Source organism: Rhinolophus sinicus, chromosome 16 (assembly GCF_057876585.1).
Source record: "Rhinolophus sinicus isolate RSI-liver-muscle chromosome 16, RSI-T2T, whole genome shotgun sequence".
In the NCBI taxonomy this organism is placed as follows: Eukaryota; Metazoa; Chordata; class Mammalia; order Chiroptera; family Rhinolophidae; genus Rhinolophus; species Rhinolophus sinicus.
In genome coordinates this window covers 154,661,427-154,677,271 of record NC_142516.1, presented here as the reverse complement: position 1 = coordinate 154,677,271, position 15,845 = coordinate 154,661,427, and positions in this window count along the sequence as shown.

The following is a 15,845-nucleotide window of genomic DNA, read 5'->3' as shown; positions in this document are numbered from 1 at the left end:
AGGCAATGAGTGTATCTGAGGGCAAGCAGACTGTGGACCTAAGGGAAACGTAATTGACCAGCAACTCAAATTTTAGGTAATTCAAGAAAAGCATGGATCCTGAAAATCCTGTGATGAATAATGCTCTTAATCGTATTTTCTCAGAGCCTCAGAACCACCACTAACAAAGAAGAGCTGTCAAAGACAGAGACTTACTCCCTGAGCCCCTTTCAGGCAAGATGGGGTGGGGGTGGTGGTTGCAAGATAGGCAAGATAGGCAACCTGAGAAGCAATAATTAGGAGTGTATGCCTTGGCTGTTCTGGCCACAAAATAATGGTATAAGGCATGGGACTACTATTTGTTGCCTCATTTCTGCTGGTTTTCCAAATATGGGAATTCTGCCTGTCTTCATCATCGTACTTGGTATTTTGGGATGTAGAAGAGTGTTTTCCAAAGGTAATCACAGTGATGTGTAGCCCATCCTTAAAGCTCTTATTATGGTGTGATGTTGACATGTGTCCGTTGAGTTGTGCAGGGCATCTGTGTTCTCTCTCTTTGAATCAGGGAAATCTGAAATCTGTGACCATGGGAAAAGTGGCACTGTAACTTTTAAGGCTGCATTATAAAAGGGGTACAACTTCTGCCTGGTCCTCCTGTGATGCCCACCCTTACAACCAAATTGGCATACTTTGAGGAAGGTAAGTACCCATGTGAAGAATCCATGTGTTAATATCTCAGCCCCCATTTCAGCTGAGGGTCAATGCCAACCAAATGTGAATACCTGAGTCTTCAGAGGATGCCAGTCATCAGCCTTCAAGCCCTTTCTGCTAAATCCAAGAGGAGTGGAGATGACAAGTCCTCACCAAGCCCTTCCTAAATTTCAGACTCAAGAACAAAATAAACGTCATTGTTTTAAGCCATTAAATTTTGGAGTGGTTTGTGAATCAACAGATAACAAGAACATAGGATGATTAAGCTTACAATTTAGTCAAATGTTTCCAGGCATGACAAATCACATCAGATTAAAAAAATAATGCTTTTCAAGAGATCTTGAACATACCATTTTAAGTAGTAGCTGGATTTGGTTTTGTGTTCTATGTCTCTGGGGATGTGTAAGTGCCTTTTCAGTTGTGAGTGGGCTAATTATATTGACTATATTAGGTAGAGGAAATGTGGGAATTGTTTATGCATGTCTAAATTGATATAACTGGATCTTTCCTGTCTCCATTTTGACAGAGACACCAGTGATCCATGTCAAATGACCTAAGTGACACATTCTAATTTCATATTGATTTATTCAACACAGAATGCCTATTACATGCCACTTGTTTTCCTGGGTGGTAGGGATGGGCAGTGAGCAAAGCAGTTAAAATTTTCTGCCCTCATGAAGCTTATATGCAGAATTGGAAAGAAACCAGCCATGAAGTCCTGTTCCTTAAGGATTATAAAAAGGAGTCAGGTGGTAAGGAGGAGTTTGGTTAAGAGATTTTACTGGGAAGAGTTGTTGGCACATGTATTGGTCAGGAAAGAACAAACATGCACAGATGAGCCAGAGGTGGCACATGTGTACAATGTCATGGATCTTGTCCAATAAGGGCGAGGAAACCTCTGCAGGAAAATAATAAAGATGAACACATAGGCCTGCTGGTATAGAAAGAATGGTAGAAGATCATCTTGAAGAGAGAGTCATCTGCCTGCCTGGATCAGGGGAGAGAGAGAGTGTGTTAAGAAATCTCTGCAGAGAGAATAGAAGGACACACACCTTGTCCCCACTCTACCTCCTACCTCCCTTTCCCCATGGCATGCCTCTATAGAAAGCAGGTCCAAGCTTAGGATAAAAGAATATTTGGTGTTAAATCAAGTTTAAAATTTTGTTTAATATTTTGTACTGGGCATCTAATTTTCAAATTGAAACTGTTTACCACTAAGAACAGCAACTGAACAACTTTTATTTTCCGCTGAGTGACCACAAAAACCATGGGCCTGCCCAAGTGTTCTTTCAAGGGAAGGGAAGATTACTTGAACTGAATAAATTTTGAAGCCAAGGTAAGATACATAACTTAAGTGTCACTGTGATCACAATTCTTATGCTTGTTTAATGCACCCAGTAAAGGGTGTATTATTCCTAGGTAGACAATGAATAGATCTCCACTTTTCCTACTCTATTACTCGTAAAAGAATTCTATTTCTTTATGGGGAGTGAGTAAAATGGGGATCATTTCACCTATCTCTAGTCACAAAAGTAGACACCTGACCCAGTCTCAGTGAGAACGATGGGTAGCAGGATCAGAATTTGACGCTAGAGTCCATAGGACTCTACTTTGACAACGACAGGGGAGGAGCTGCATCTTTTTCTTGGGATTACTAAACTGTGGATGGCCATTTTTTCCAGAATGTGTAAAGAGAAAGATACACACACACACACACACACACAGAGACAGAGAGAGACTACCTCATTGTATCACTTTAGTCACTGATCCAGCTTTACATAATCCAACTAAATTTCAGTTTTTACTTAAACTAGTTTGAATTGTCACTTGCATCAAAAGGAGTTTTGACTAATATCTACTATATTTGAAGAGAAACAAGTATATGTCTCATTGCCAGTAGCATGTCCATAAAACAATGCTTCTTAGTGATTATGGGTCTGGGATCCTTTGAAATCTAATGAAACCCAAGGACTTTCCATATTTTACACATTAACACAATTATATTGGAATTTGTTTTTCACAAAAGTGACAAAACAATACTTAAAATAATTATATCTTCACACTTTTTCAAAAAGTAAATTCAAGGAGAAGGCCACTGCTTGGCTTGAATGCACACCTGGTCCGATGGAGTGGTTTTTGACTCATTTCTCTTTGTGGCAATTTGGGAATCCTTGCTGCTCTCTACCGATTACCATGTGGAAGACATCTTCAAATATGTCTTGTAGTGCTTATTGATGTCTGCAGATTTCTGTTTGGAGTGAAATTTCTAAGGACTTGATCATTTTTGTCCATAATCTGAAGAATTCTCTCCAGAGCTGGACTATCCACAGAATTGTCTGCTTTCAATATCACTTTACAGAGTGGCAACATGTGCCTAAAGATAAGTGGTTTTTCATGTCACGTCAAGACCTCCTATCAAGGATTTCACCTCGTTCATGTGGCTGAAAATGTCTGTTAAATGACCTAATCCATGAATCAACTCTTCCCTTTCAAACTGACCTGGGATTGTGTTGATTATATCCACCTAATAGTAAAACTTCTGTAAAAGAATCATTTAAGTATGTGAAGACTTGTCTTTTGGGAAGTCTGTGATATATATTACATTTCTTATTATAACAAAACCTCTTGAAAGATAGCAATTCAAAGCCCATTTTAGTTGTCAACTGATAGTATACCAGTGTAGAATGCTGTGACATTGCGTCCCAGTGACATTTGGCACTTTTTCCTTCACTCACCCACAAAGCCAGATGAGTTCGAACTATAATACAAAGGTGCTCATCTGTGCTTGGAGTAGCAAGACATTTCTTTGAAATTTTCTTTGGAAAAATCATAATCTTGAAAATACTGATATCAAATTGATAATTCTTTTTTGATTATATCGCTGGGAACACCACAAATAAAAATGAGGAACTGCCTGCACAAACGTAATTGCTTCATCCTATTGTAAGTTGAAGGGAAAAGTAACAATAAGTAACATTAATTTAAACTTAAATGTATTCAAATAAATATAGTTATTAGAATTTGTTTTGATTATGTTTAAGTACATACCCACAAAGTGATGTGACTGAATTTGACTAAACCACTTTAATAACATTTAATAACTGGTAATAAGATGAAAATGGTTTTAAATCAGTTACTTTGAAGGAAAATATAATATTTTTTTCTTATAGCCTCTGTCAGCAGGAATTTTTTTATATTCAAATAAATATAAGTGGATGTTCAATTTGTTTGAGATATAAAGCAAAGCTCTTTCTGAGATACCAAAATCGTAAACATGTGCTCTATCATTTTGGAATTGTTGCTAACTTTATTTAGCTACTATTGTCAAACTTTGAAAACAGATATTATTCTTGAATATGATCAATTGATGCTTCTGAGTTCATGAATATTAGTGTTCAATCAACAGTTACACCTACAATAGTATCTTTACTATTGACTCTGGAATATTGACTCCTGAATATAAGTATCTTTAGTTCCTTCTTAATGATTAAATTAGTGTTATCCATGTTATTTATATACTAAAGCATAATATTTTAGAAAGCTGGTATTCTCCCTGCAGCGTCGGTGTATACGAAGGATTTGGGTGATGAATAAATAATGACAATTAGCAAGATCCTGAGGCTCACATTTATTCTTCTAATCTCAATAATATTTCTTCAGAATCACTTTCTCTAATTTTGGCTTAAGTGTCATGTTCCAAATTCACCACCAGGTCATTATAAAAAATGGCTTTTTGAAAATTTGTTTTTGCATTGATATTAAACATTTTGGTGATACAGTGTCTTTCCTGCAACTAAATGTACCAGTTCAGACAAGCAGTGAGAAAAGAGGCTGGCCTGCAGGAAGGCAGGAAGGACTTTGACTCTTAAGGAAGTGGTAGTCTTCTTTCTTTCAGAAAATGAAACAGTGCCTGTTTGCTTGTCAGTCTCCCCAATTGGGCTATGAATTCCTTGAGGGCAGAAAGTGTAGCTTCTTCACTTGTTTTTCTGATGTCTAGCACAGAAGCTTATACCTAGGTATTGGTATTCAGGTAGATATGGTAGATATTGGTAGATATTCAGGAATATTTGGTACATAAATGAATGAACAAGTCACGTTTCTTTTTCTTTTTTGGGGGGTCCTGGTAAAAAAGCTAACACTTTGCTGCTTCCTCTTTAGGGCACTGATTTTCTATTTCAACCTATTTATTATAGTTAATCTAGAGGAAAGTGCACAGGCTCTAAAAATTGCTTGGATTCAGATCCTGACTCCATTTAAGGATGCCCATTTATTATTATTATTATTATTATTATTATTATTGCTATTTCTCAGTATCCTGTTCCAATCTAGTCAAACTTTTGTCCTCATTATCCCACAGGAAAACCAAATTACTGTGTTTGAATTTTCTTTCTTTTTGTTTCTGCTTCTTGAACATCTTTCTCTTTTTTTTTCTATTTGTCCAAGTAATATTTATTTTTCAAAGCCTTCACAGGTAGTCTCTTCTCTTCAATGAAACCTTCCTTGCTGCATCGAGACTTCTTTGTACCAGCTGACACTCATTACAAAATTAAACACCCACGCTTATTTTGTAATTTTCATTCCCATGTCTTACGTGTCAGTGTTGCTTCCACAACTAGTCTATAATTGCCATTAAGGTAGAAATCATGTCTCTGCCTCTTCTGTGAAATACTAAATAGCCTAGTGCTCTATTCTACCTGTAACGTATACTTTCATACTTTATTGTTTTTCCATTTGAAATTGTATTGATGACATGTTGTATGTTACAAAATTTTCACAGTATTAGTTACTCAAAAAATTCTAAAGTTAAGAATAATTCTTAATGCAAAATTACACTTTAAAATAAGAGTTTCAAATAGACAAACTTAGAAGATAATGAATCAGAAGAAAATTTTGACATAGCATCAAGTTTTAAACATATTAAGTATGAGTACATTTGAATATTGACCTTTACCAACAAACTGATAGTTCTAGGAAGATTTCTGAGGTAAGAGTTGTTACATAATTCAGGCCAGAATCAGAAAACCTAAAATGTTAAATTTCTAAGAAGGTTGATTGACTCCACAAAACAAAAAAGGAAGATTGTATAGTATTTTTAAAATTGTAGAAAATCTCTTTAAACATTAAAATTATTCAGTTTGCCTAAAGATATGTATACCTCAGAATAAAGACATGCCTCTCTCCCCAAATGGTTTGGTTGAGCCAGGCTCCATCCTCTTGCAGTCCTCCTCTAATGCCATCACCAGTACAAATATGCCATGTTTTATTTTCATGTTTTCTAAACACAGCAACTGGGACATTTCTTTCAGATGTCATGAAATCGCTAAGGTTCATTTTGTGAGCCAAAAATAAGACGAGTGTTTTGCAGTAGTCGTCCACATGTGGGTGATACTGGGGAGTTTTAGAGTTCTTTTTGGCCACAACCATCACAGGTAAGGGCTACAGCCCGCCCTTCTTTGTAGAAGATTTCCCAGAGTTGTGTGGGCTTGTCAGACACCTGAGAAAAACAAATTATGTGGATTGAATTCTATGGTTGGACCTATGTCCTGAGGCTTGGCATTTCAAGCTTTAAGTTCGCTCAATTGGTTGTTTTGCCTCTAATATCTAGACCCAGGTAGAAGAAGGATTTACTTTTTCATCAGGCCAAGCAAGCCTGAAAATGTTTTCACCAAATCAGCCAGGGGACTCTGGGTCTCTGAGGGCCCATGAGGCTTCAGATGTCCTATAACAAGGCCACCTGGTCCTGAATGAAGCACCCACCAGCATTTGGGGAATCAATAATGGCCTGTCATTAACACCACTGCACGCAGAAGGACCCTGCAGAGCCATATTACATAGTGATACATCTTTTAAAATCATAAACTCCTCAAACTTACAAGCATTTGTTTGAAAAATACGTATATTTTCTGTTACATAATGGATTTATTGTTATTTTATGATTTTTGCCAGTTAAAATGTTCAAACAGCATAACTGTGACTCAATACTAATTTCAAATATTTTAGTCTGTGTACAGTTTTCTATATACCTATCAGTATTCTTTTTTTCATGAAGTATTTCCATCTATTTTCCAAATAGAATTTACTGAAATGTGAGCCAACATATTTTTCCTGGATGGAAAAAATACATTAGTTTAAAACAGAAATCATACATACTGTCTATATATTATTTTCAATATTTTTTTTCCTTCATAGAATTGGGTTTCTCACGAAGGTTTATTTCTTGTTCTGTGAAGTATTGAATTAGCCGGGTATTGCTACTTTTGAACAGTTGGTGGCTCCAATGCTTTGCAACTGTCTTGGAAGTGTGTCACCCAAATAAGACTGCCCTGTTTTAACTGTTCAGTGCAGAATTTGAAAACAAAAATGCACTTGAGTAATATTGTGCGTTTAATCAGAAACTGAAAGTTGTATCAGATATGAAGGTGGAAGAAAGGTTTTAATATCAGATTCTGTGATATTGTGTGAATACATATTAGTACATACATTAAGTGCACTTAAAGGATCAGAAGTATTCCATAGGTAATTTTAAAATTTCCAGTAACATTTAAAAAAAAGGATAAAAGGCTGAAATTAATACTAATAATGTATTTTATTTAACTCAATATGTCTAAAATGTTATCATTTCAACATGTAACTAATATAAAAATTCCTAAGGCGATATCTTACATGCTTTTCCCCGATGTGTATTTTATACTCACAGCATATCTCAGTTGGTACTAGCCACCTTTCAAGGGCTCCATAGCTGCCTGTGACTAGTGGCGACAGTACTGGTGAGCTCAAGTCTAAAGTAACTAATGGCAACACTTCTATTCAGAGTAGAGGCAATCTATGAATATTGGATAGAAACTAACTTTTGTAAATGAAATTTTGTAAAGAAAGCCGTATTTTTGCACTGATTTTGGTCCTGAGGTTGGAGCTCTTTTCCTACAGGAAATCATCTGGGAGACTTGGCTCACAGTTTCGATGAGATAAGGATGAAACGTGGCTTAGCTGGCAGCGTATTAGTTCGTATTATTAGAATTTCTAGAGATTTTCATTACTGAAGGATTTTTGTATTTCACTAGAGCTATTGGTCCCTGAGTATTTGAGACAGATTGTAAAATTTCCCCCATGCTGATTCTCCCCTTGCACATTTCCAGAATTTAGCTTGTCTCAGACTTTTATTTGGCATTTACCAAATCTCCTCCACTCAGTTGTGTCACGCTTCACAGGCTGCTGTTATCATCCAGATTGTAAAGAACATGGCCTCTCCTGTCAAACTAGCTGGGTTTGAGTCCTGGCTCCACCACTAATTGGTCATGTGATCATAGACCAATTATATGCTCCATGTGCTTCACTTGACATCTTAAACATGCAGAAAAGTACAATTCCTGGCTTGTGAATTGTGGTGCTAGGTATCTTACAATAAACATCCACTTGCCCATATCTTAATTCAGTGTTTAGATCTTGTAAAGTCTACCAGTGTCCTCTCTTACCAATTCTGTAATAGTTAACAAAATTCTATAATACCAATTCAATAACACACAACCTTTACTTTTTTATTGTAGAGTGAAGAATTTAATTGAAAGATGCTTCATATTTACATAGATAACTTAATAAAATACAACTTAGGCCAGTGTTCCTCAGAGTATAGGATAGGATCTTCTGAATATTTCACAGGGAAAGTGTTGAGGAAGCACAGAAACTGAAGTGCATGGCTCTGGACAGCACTTTGGATAGAATTTCAAACTAAATACATTTTTCTCATTTCTCCCCTGTGCTATTTATTCTTTATTATATTGGATCTATTCTGTTGCTAAGGAAGGCAAAAATTTAACTGTTCAAGTGTAATTGGTCTGTACATCTACATAACATATCTACTGGGTAATTATGGTGTGCTGCTAAGTATTACGGTTGTTGTATCTGGATTACTTAGAGAAAATGAGGCATTTGAAATTTTGAGAACAGTAAATTGGTTCTTGGTGAATAAACTTGACTTGCTCCTTAAATACATAGAAATTGAACATGCTTTTCAAGCTAGTAAAGAATGTTTATTACTTACTTTATTGTAAATTGAGGTTTTACCTAAAAAAATCTAGAGCATCTGGAAAAATAAGTCATCTGTACCATCTGCTATAATCTAATTCAGGAATAATGATCTAGGGAAAAAAAGGAAACAAAAACCCATAAGTTGGTAACAATTCCCTGAACAACTACTATTAGAAAAATATTTGTGCAATGATTAGTATCTTGGATTTTTAAATTGATAATAATTTACCACCTGTGGCCACAGCTGTTAGGTCTATTTCTAGACAGTAAAAATCTGGAATATGTCAGGAACTACAAACATTATGAAGGATATTATGAGAATAACTTAAGATGAAATTGTACAGTAAGAATATGCTATATTCATGTGTAATTCTCTATCCATTAAAATATATATGAATAGATTATATTTCTACATTCAACAAGTATTTATTGTGTGCCTACTATGTATAGGCACCCTGAGATCTTTTAACTTACTTTGTTTCCTTATTATATTTTTGGATCTCTTTTGTATTTATCATGTTCTTTGAAGGGACTCACTTTCACACTAGTTCACAGAGGTTTCTGCAGAATGGATGGACTGTGAGAAGCTGAAGCTCGAATTAGGCTGAAGGTAGTAAGAATGATGAAGAGTAAATCCCAGAACATTTCTCTGGAGAATTTATGATATAATGATTGACTACATATGGATGCTAAAAGAAAAAGAAACATCAATGACATAATACAATAACATGATAGTGATTCAGTCTGAAATGTTGTGATGAAAGGTGGTGAAACTGAGGCACTTAGATAAGATGGATGTATTTTTCTTAATGACACACTATTATTATTTGGAGAGTAGAAGGCTGATGGATTCAGTTCTCAAAAAAGTTTCTAAGGAAGTGGAGCAGATACGCAGTTAAGGACGAAGAGACATACTGTAAACAGAAAACAAAGCCAAAAGACAGTGTTTGATGGCAAACATTTTGTTATGAGCCATAAATAGTTGGCTATGAAGCTTCCTGGAACAGGCAGACAATTTCTGTGAGTATATTCAAAGCTTATTTGATCCATGTTTTCTGCTTCTAATTAAAATCTCATGGTAAGAAGAAAAGTTCTAACTTTAAATGTATAGATGTTTTTACTGTAGAGCCACTGCTATAGTTTTTATTTTGAGTCTTATAGATGAACTAGAAAGGTAAATAAGAGGATGTGCATTAAATGATTTAGGTTTGATGGAATTTAAAAATTATTGGCTATAATATTTTATCCAAAGTATCAATAATTGTTGTTAAAATCAGAAATGTAAAATAAAGGAAGCCCTAGAGTTTGATGGTCCAAGCTGACTCTCTTTCCCCATGCTTTAACTTTAGTGAGAATTAACCAAAACCAAAAAATAATCTCAGATTTTCATATTTCTCGTTCTATTTTACTTAAGATGTGTGTGTGTGTGTGTGTGTGTGTGTGTGTGTGTGTGTTGTGTAAGTATATGTTTCCCTTTTAAATGATTCCTTGATTAGAGTAGCTAAGGTTTCCAATGCATGTTACTGGGCCTTAAAACAAACTAATCACATTTAAACTTTTTGATTATCTGAGAACAAATACCAATGGTCTAAATCACCCACAGTCCCTCTTGTGTTAAATATCTTGAGGATACAAAAAATGAACTCTTCATTTATTCTGTACACAAAGATTTTACTCCAGTGAAGGTGATAAAGCAAGACATGAACTGTAGTATCCATTAACAAGGTGATAAATGCCATATAAAGTGAACAAATGAAGTGATATGAAATTCAAGGAGGGGAATTATTGCTTCCATATAAGGCAAACTGATTTTAATGAGTAATGAGTATAATTGAGACATGTTTAAAGACTGGGGATAAAGGTCTAGGAACACATAGCTTAGTCAAAGGCACAAAGATGGGAGAAAAAGTGATTCATTTTGGCTGGAATGAAGTTCATATAAAAGGGAACAGTGGAAAACAACTCTGAAGAGGAAGGTTGAGGCTCAGCTCAAAAAGGACCTGGAATGGTAGGTGCAAAATGGACAGTGGTATGCCATTGAGGCATTTAATGAACAGAGTGGCAGTGGTACGGCAATGGTTATGAGCACAGGCAGACCTGTGTTCTAACTCGGGTTCTGCTGCTCATTGGCTTTGTGACTTTATCAAGTTACTTAACCTCTCTGAGTCTTGAGTTCTTTCATCTGTGTAACAGGGATTATAATTATGCTTATAGTTACAATGTGGATTAAGTAAAAAAAATGAGTGTGAAACACCACAGAACTTGGTATATAGTAAGTGGTAAAAAAAAAAAAAAAATGCTATTCTTATTAGTAATGTTAATAATAAGATAGCCTTGGCTTTTGCGTCATATGAAATCATTTTAATTCCTGAATTCCAAATCAAGAGGCTAAACCACCCACTGACATTCTATTGCACAGTTAGACTTTTTTTTTTTTTTTATGGTATTACTAAGATTGTCTGTTTTGGTTTGATCTATGTATGTTTTGGTGCTGTCTTTATATACTTGTAGAATATGAAAACTAAAAAATTATGTGTACAGCTTTTTGAAATCTACCTAAATAGTGAGAATAAGTATCTTAATTCATTTGAGCAATTCAAATTTTTTGCTTATTTTCCAAGAGCCCTTATTTAAACTCAGTAACATTAAAATAATTATAAAATTTTAGAGCTAGAAGATATATAACTGATCATTTAGCTCAGCTCCTCTAGAGAAAATGGAAGCTCTGAAAGGTTTGGTGACAGGTTTTAGGTAAACAACAGAATGCTAACGATGAAGGGAAACTTTTATAGATCCAAAAGGTGATGATTCTCCCTCCTCAGCGCCTTGCTTTTTTTTTTCAGTAATGTGATTAAAAGTGATTTTCTTTCTAAGAAACTTAATACATAAAGTACTGCAAAGAAATTTGTAAGAATTCTCTCTCTGGTCAAGTAGTAATAAAGTAACAGGGACAACATTTTACTTGTAGCATTATCCAAATTAGCATACAAACAGTGTAAAAAAGTCAGTAACATCTGTTACTTGCTTTGGCCTTTTTTGAATTGTTGAGATTTACTGTTTATGTTTCCACCATTGACTGTTCCAAGTGACTTGGTTTTGCCTCCTCTCTGCCACCTGTCTGCCTCCCCATCATACAAGTTACTGCACGGAAGAGGTATGACGGCAGCAGCAAGTGATGCCACAGGGAAGAGGGCGGCGAGGGGAGGAGTTCGGCACGTTTGTAATAATATGAAGGACCCGGCGTGCTTCCGCCTAACTACTGCCCCATTGACTCAAGCTTCTAAATGTACATTAAGGCACATTAATTTGGATATAAAGATTCATATTTAATAAAAATGTACTGAGCTGCAAAATGAGCAGTTAGAAGCTCCCATTAAATATCTGAAAACCTCGTGATGAGAATGTTAGGCAAGTTCAAGGCCTCCTTTCAGCGCTTTTCCTTTCTTCCATTAACCTTTTAGTATATTTCCTTTCCTGCCACTAGTGTCGGGAGATGTAGGTTTCTTTTGGTGGGGTCGTACGGGATTTTATTTGTACAAAATGCTTATTTTCAGGTTACATCCCTAATTTTGGAAAATACTTGAAACTATGAAAAAGAAAGTAGTAAACCAGAAATAACTGGTATATTTTTATCATCCCTTTTTCTATGCATATATTTTATATGAATATTTCTATGCTTATATTTCTATGATATATTTTATTCCTTTTTCTATGCATTTTTATTATAGCTGCAATTATATTCTATATACATTTTTAATCTTAGTTCCCCATCCAACGTTCCTCAAGTTATTTGAAACTTTTAAAGTATAATTTCTACTGACTACATTACTTTCCATCATATTGATTATGTGATGTGTGGAACGAATGAGAATGAGAGCATGAGTCTATGCTTTTTCAAACCCTATGATTTTTAACATTCCCCCTTAGATACAGCGAGTCATAAAAGAGATGTTTGCACTTTATTTTAAAATTTCTATTTGATTAAATTGCATTTTGAAATATTCAGAGGACATGCGTTAAGCAATTACACAAGAAAAACAACTTGCTTCTTGATCCTTGTGAAGCCATTGTAGCCTATTTGTGCACTCTTATCAGGGCATCCCTAACTCTTTTTAGTCCTTATTTGTTTATGTAACAGCCTATCCTTTTGAATTGTAAATTTCTTGAGGGTGAGGACTACTACGTGGGATTCAGCTCTGCATCCCTAGTTCTGTACTTGGAACAGAGCCTGGCATGTAGATGCTTTGATGTTTGAATGAATCAGTGAAATGATTCAGGGCATACTGAGTGTTGATAAAGAAGTCAGTAGGGTTTGGTCTGAGTGAATGGTTTAAGAAATGCTTTTTGGGTTTTGACGAACATTCACTGTGTTAAATGTGTGGACGGGTGGTATTGGAGATCTAGTATGATTGTTTCTCCAGTTTTTCTCTAATATCTGAGAAGTGAGAAGAAGGAATAAAAAATGCATGGAATGTGTTGTGAATTCTGAAATTCATTATGTAAACTTGTTTTTTCTTCTGAGATAGGCATAAGCTAGTTAGTGAAAGCCAAGGCACAGTTTAAAAACACATTTTATGATTGTAGAGAAAGCTTCTTCAAGTATCATTTGTGATGATTTCCATTTATATGAATTAAAAAGGATAAAGTGGGCTGATAGATTCTGCATTGTAGGTATTCTCTGCAGCTTATTTATGTTTTCCTTTTCATGAAGAGCAATAGTGATCATTCTATGTTTAATTTTCATGGTTAGTATGCCATGGACCAAGTAATCAATATTTTGATTTTTGTAGTATATGTTATGCTGAATAGATATTTGTCAGAATGAATGGAATGATTTATATTTGAAAGTAAGTAATGAATATTGGTATAGTTTTAAAATTATACTTTTATAAACATAATGATTGTTTTCCTAGATTACTTGCCAAATTTTGTTGTATTAAGACTAATTCAATGGTATTAAACGAGTAGACAACATGACTTACATTGGTAGTTTGTCTAGCTATCTATACTCAAATTTTTGAAGAGCAGATATCAGACATGTTATCATTATTAAATTGTCATCAGTCAGCTTTCATAATCATACTCGAGTGGAATAAATAGGAATCTACGCTTTCACTCCCACTGGTGTGCTTCCTAATAAGGCAATATACATCTAAGTCTCCTGTAGTAATTGGTTAGCCTTTCAAGATGCTACGCTTAGTCTTTCTTTCAAGCATTGATTCAACACACATTTACTGAGTTCCTAGATCCTGAGAGGAATCTGGAGCAGCTTAAGGTATTCTTAGGGGAACAAAGCATAGCCACATGATTACCCAAATAATGGTAATAACTGATCAGCACAATATTGGTATAGTATTAAGCTATAAGAATCCAGAAGTGGAAAAGTATAATGTGAGTTGTGAGGCTGAGCTTCATGATGAATAAGAGCTTTTAAAGAAAGACAGGAAGGACGTAATTCTAGGTTTAACTGATGCTTAAGAGTAGAAATTAACAACATAAGTGGTGGAGGAGGGGAGGTGCGGTAAGTGATGGATTTCTCTCCCTTTGGAAGAAACAGAGGGTTCATGTAGGAAGGAGAGTGGATTTAGAACAAATTAAAGGGTATTCACCAAGTCTAAATATTGAGCTTGCATAAGTGTTTTATGAGAATTACTCTGGATCTGAAACCAAGAGTCCATTTTTGGATAAGGCTCAGGAATCTGCATTCTAACATTTCAGCTTAATATGATGCAGGTGTTCCCTGAACTATACTTGAAGAGACACCAGAGTAGAGGCTGGAATCGGCTTTGCCATCAATAATACATTTTTTAATAGAGGCCTGATATAAACTGACTGATCTGGGCCCAGGATGGAGGATGATTTAGGTCAGGAAGAGACTGTAGGTGATGAGCCCTCTCTTGGAACTAATGCCATCCACTGGCAATTTAATGAGAAAGGGTAGGGCAGTTGGGATGAAAATGATGGAAATGAGAGCTAGGTGGATACATTGGGAAGCTTTGTAATTTCTATTACATACAGACATCAGAGGAGAGAGAATACAAAACATTCTGTGTTAGCAAAGATGATTCTATTAATAAAAAGAGGAGACTTTGGGGTCTTGTGTTTGTTAATAAAGAAATCAATGGATGAGGGACAGTGTGAATTGGGGAGAAGATGAGAAGATCCCTTTGGTAAAAATAGATCTCAAGATAATGGTAGGATACCCCAATTTAAAAGCAGAGGAGGCAAATGAGAGGGCAGATCTGGAATGAAAGGACTGTGAATACTTAGTGCAGATGCCAGAAATGAAGGTATGAGAACAAATAGGTCTTTGGTATTAATTTCCTACCACTGTCATAACCAATTGCCACAATGGTCACAAATTCTGTGGCTTAACACAACAGATTTTTAAAAAAATTTTATCTCTCACAGTTTAAGAGGCCAGAAGTTGAAATCACGGTGTTGGCAGGCTTGGTTTCTTCTGAAGCCTCTGACGGCGAAGCCATCCACACCTCTCTTCCAGCTTCAGGGGGCTGTCAGCAGTTTTAGTGTTCCTTGGATTGTAGCTGCATCACTTTGATCTCTGCTTCTATCTCCACATCATCTTTTTCTCTGTCTCTGTGTCCTCTCCTCCTCTTATAAGGACACCAGTCCTTGGATTTAGGGCTCATCCAGGATGATTTCATCTGGAGATCCTTAATTATATATCTGTGAAGACTCTATTTCTAAAGAAAATCACATTCTGAAGTTCTGGGTAGATACAAATTTTGGGAGGACACTATACCACCCATACATCCTGCTAGGAATGTGTGGAAAAAGAGGAGCTAGTCTTAAGGTTAAGCCTTGGAAAATAACCATTAGTAGGCAGGAGGAAGAAGGAGAAACAGACCAAAGAATAGAGTGGGAAATGCTGGAGAGCTAGATGAAGAATGAGAACAGTGCGCTGGAAAGCTGAAGATGTTAGAGACTTCGAAAGGAGAATGTTTAGTAACCTCAGGTTCAGCAGGTAATATGCCAAAAATCAGCCGCTAGGTTTTGGACTAATGTGGTTTTTGGACATCAGGAGAGCAGTAATAAGATAATTTGAGAATGTGGACAGACTAGGGAGAGTAGAAAAAAACTAAGATGATATATGAGAAATTGATCAAATG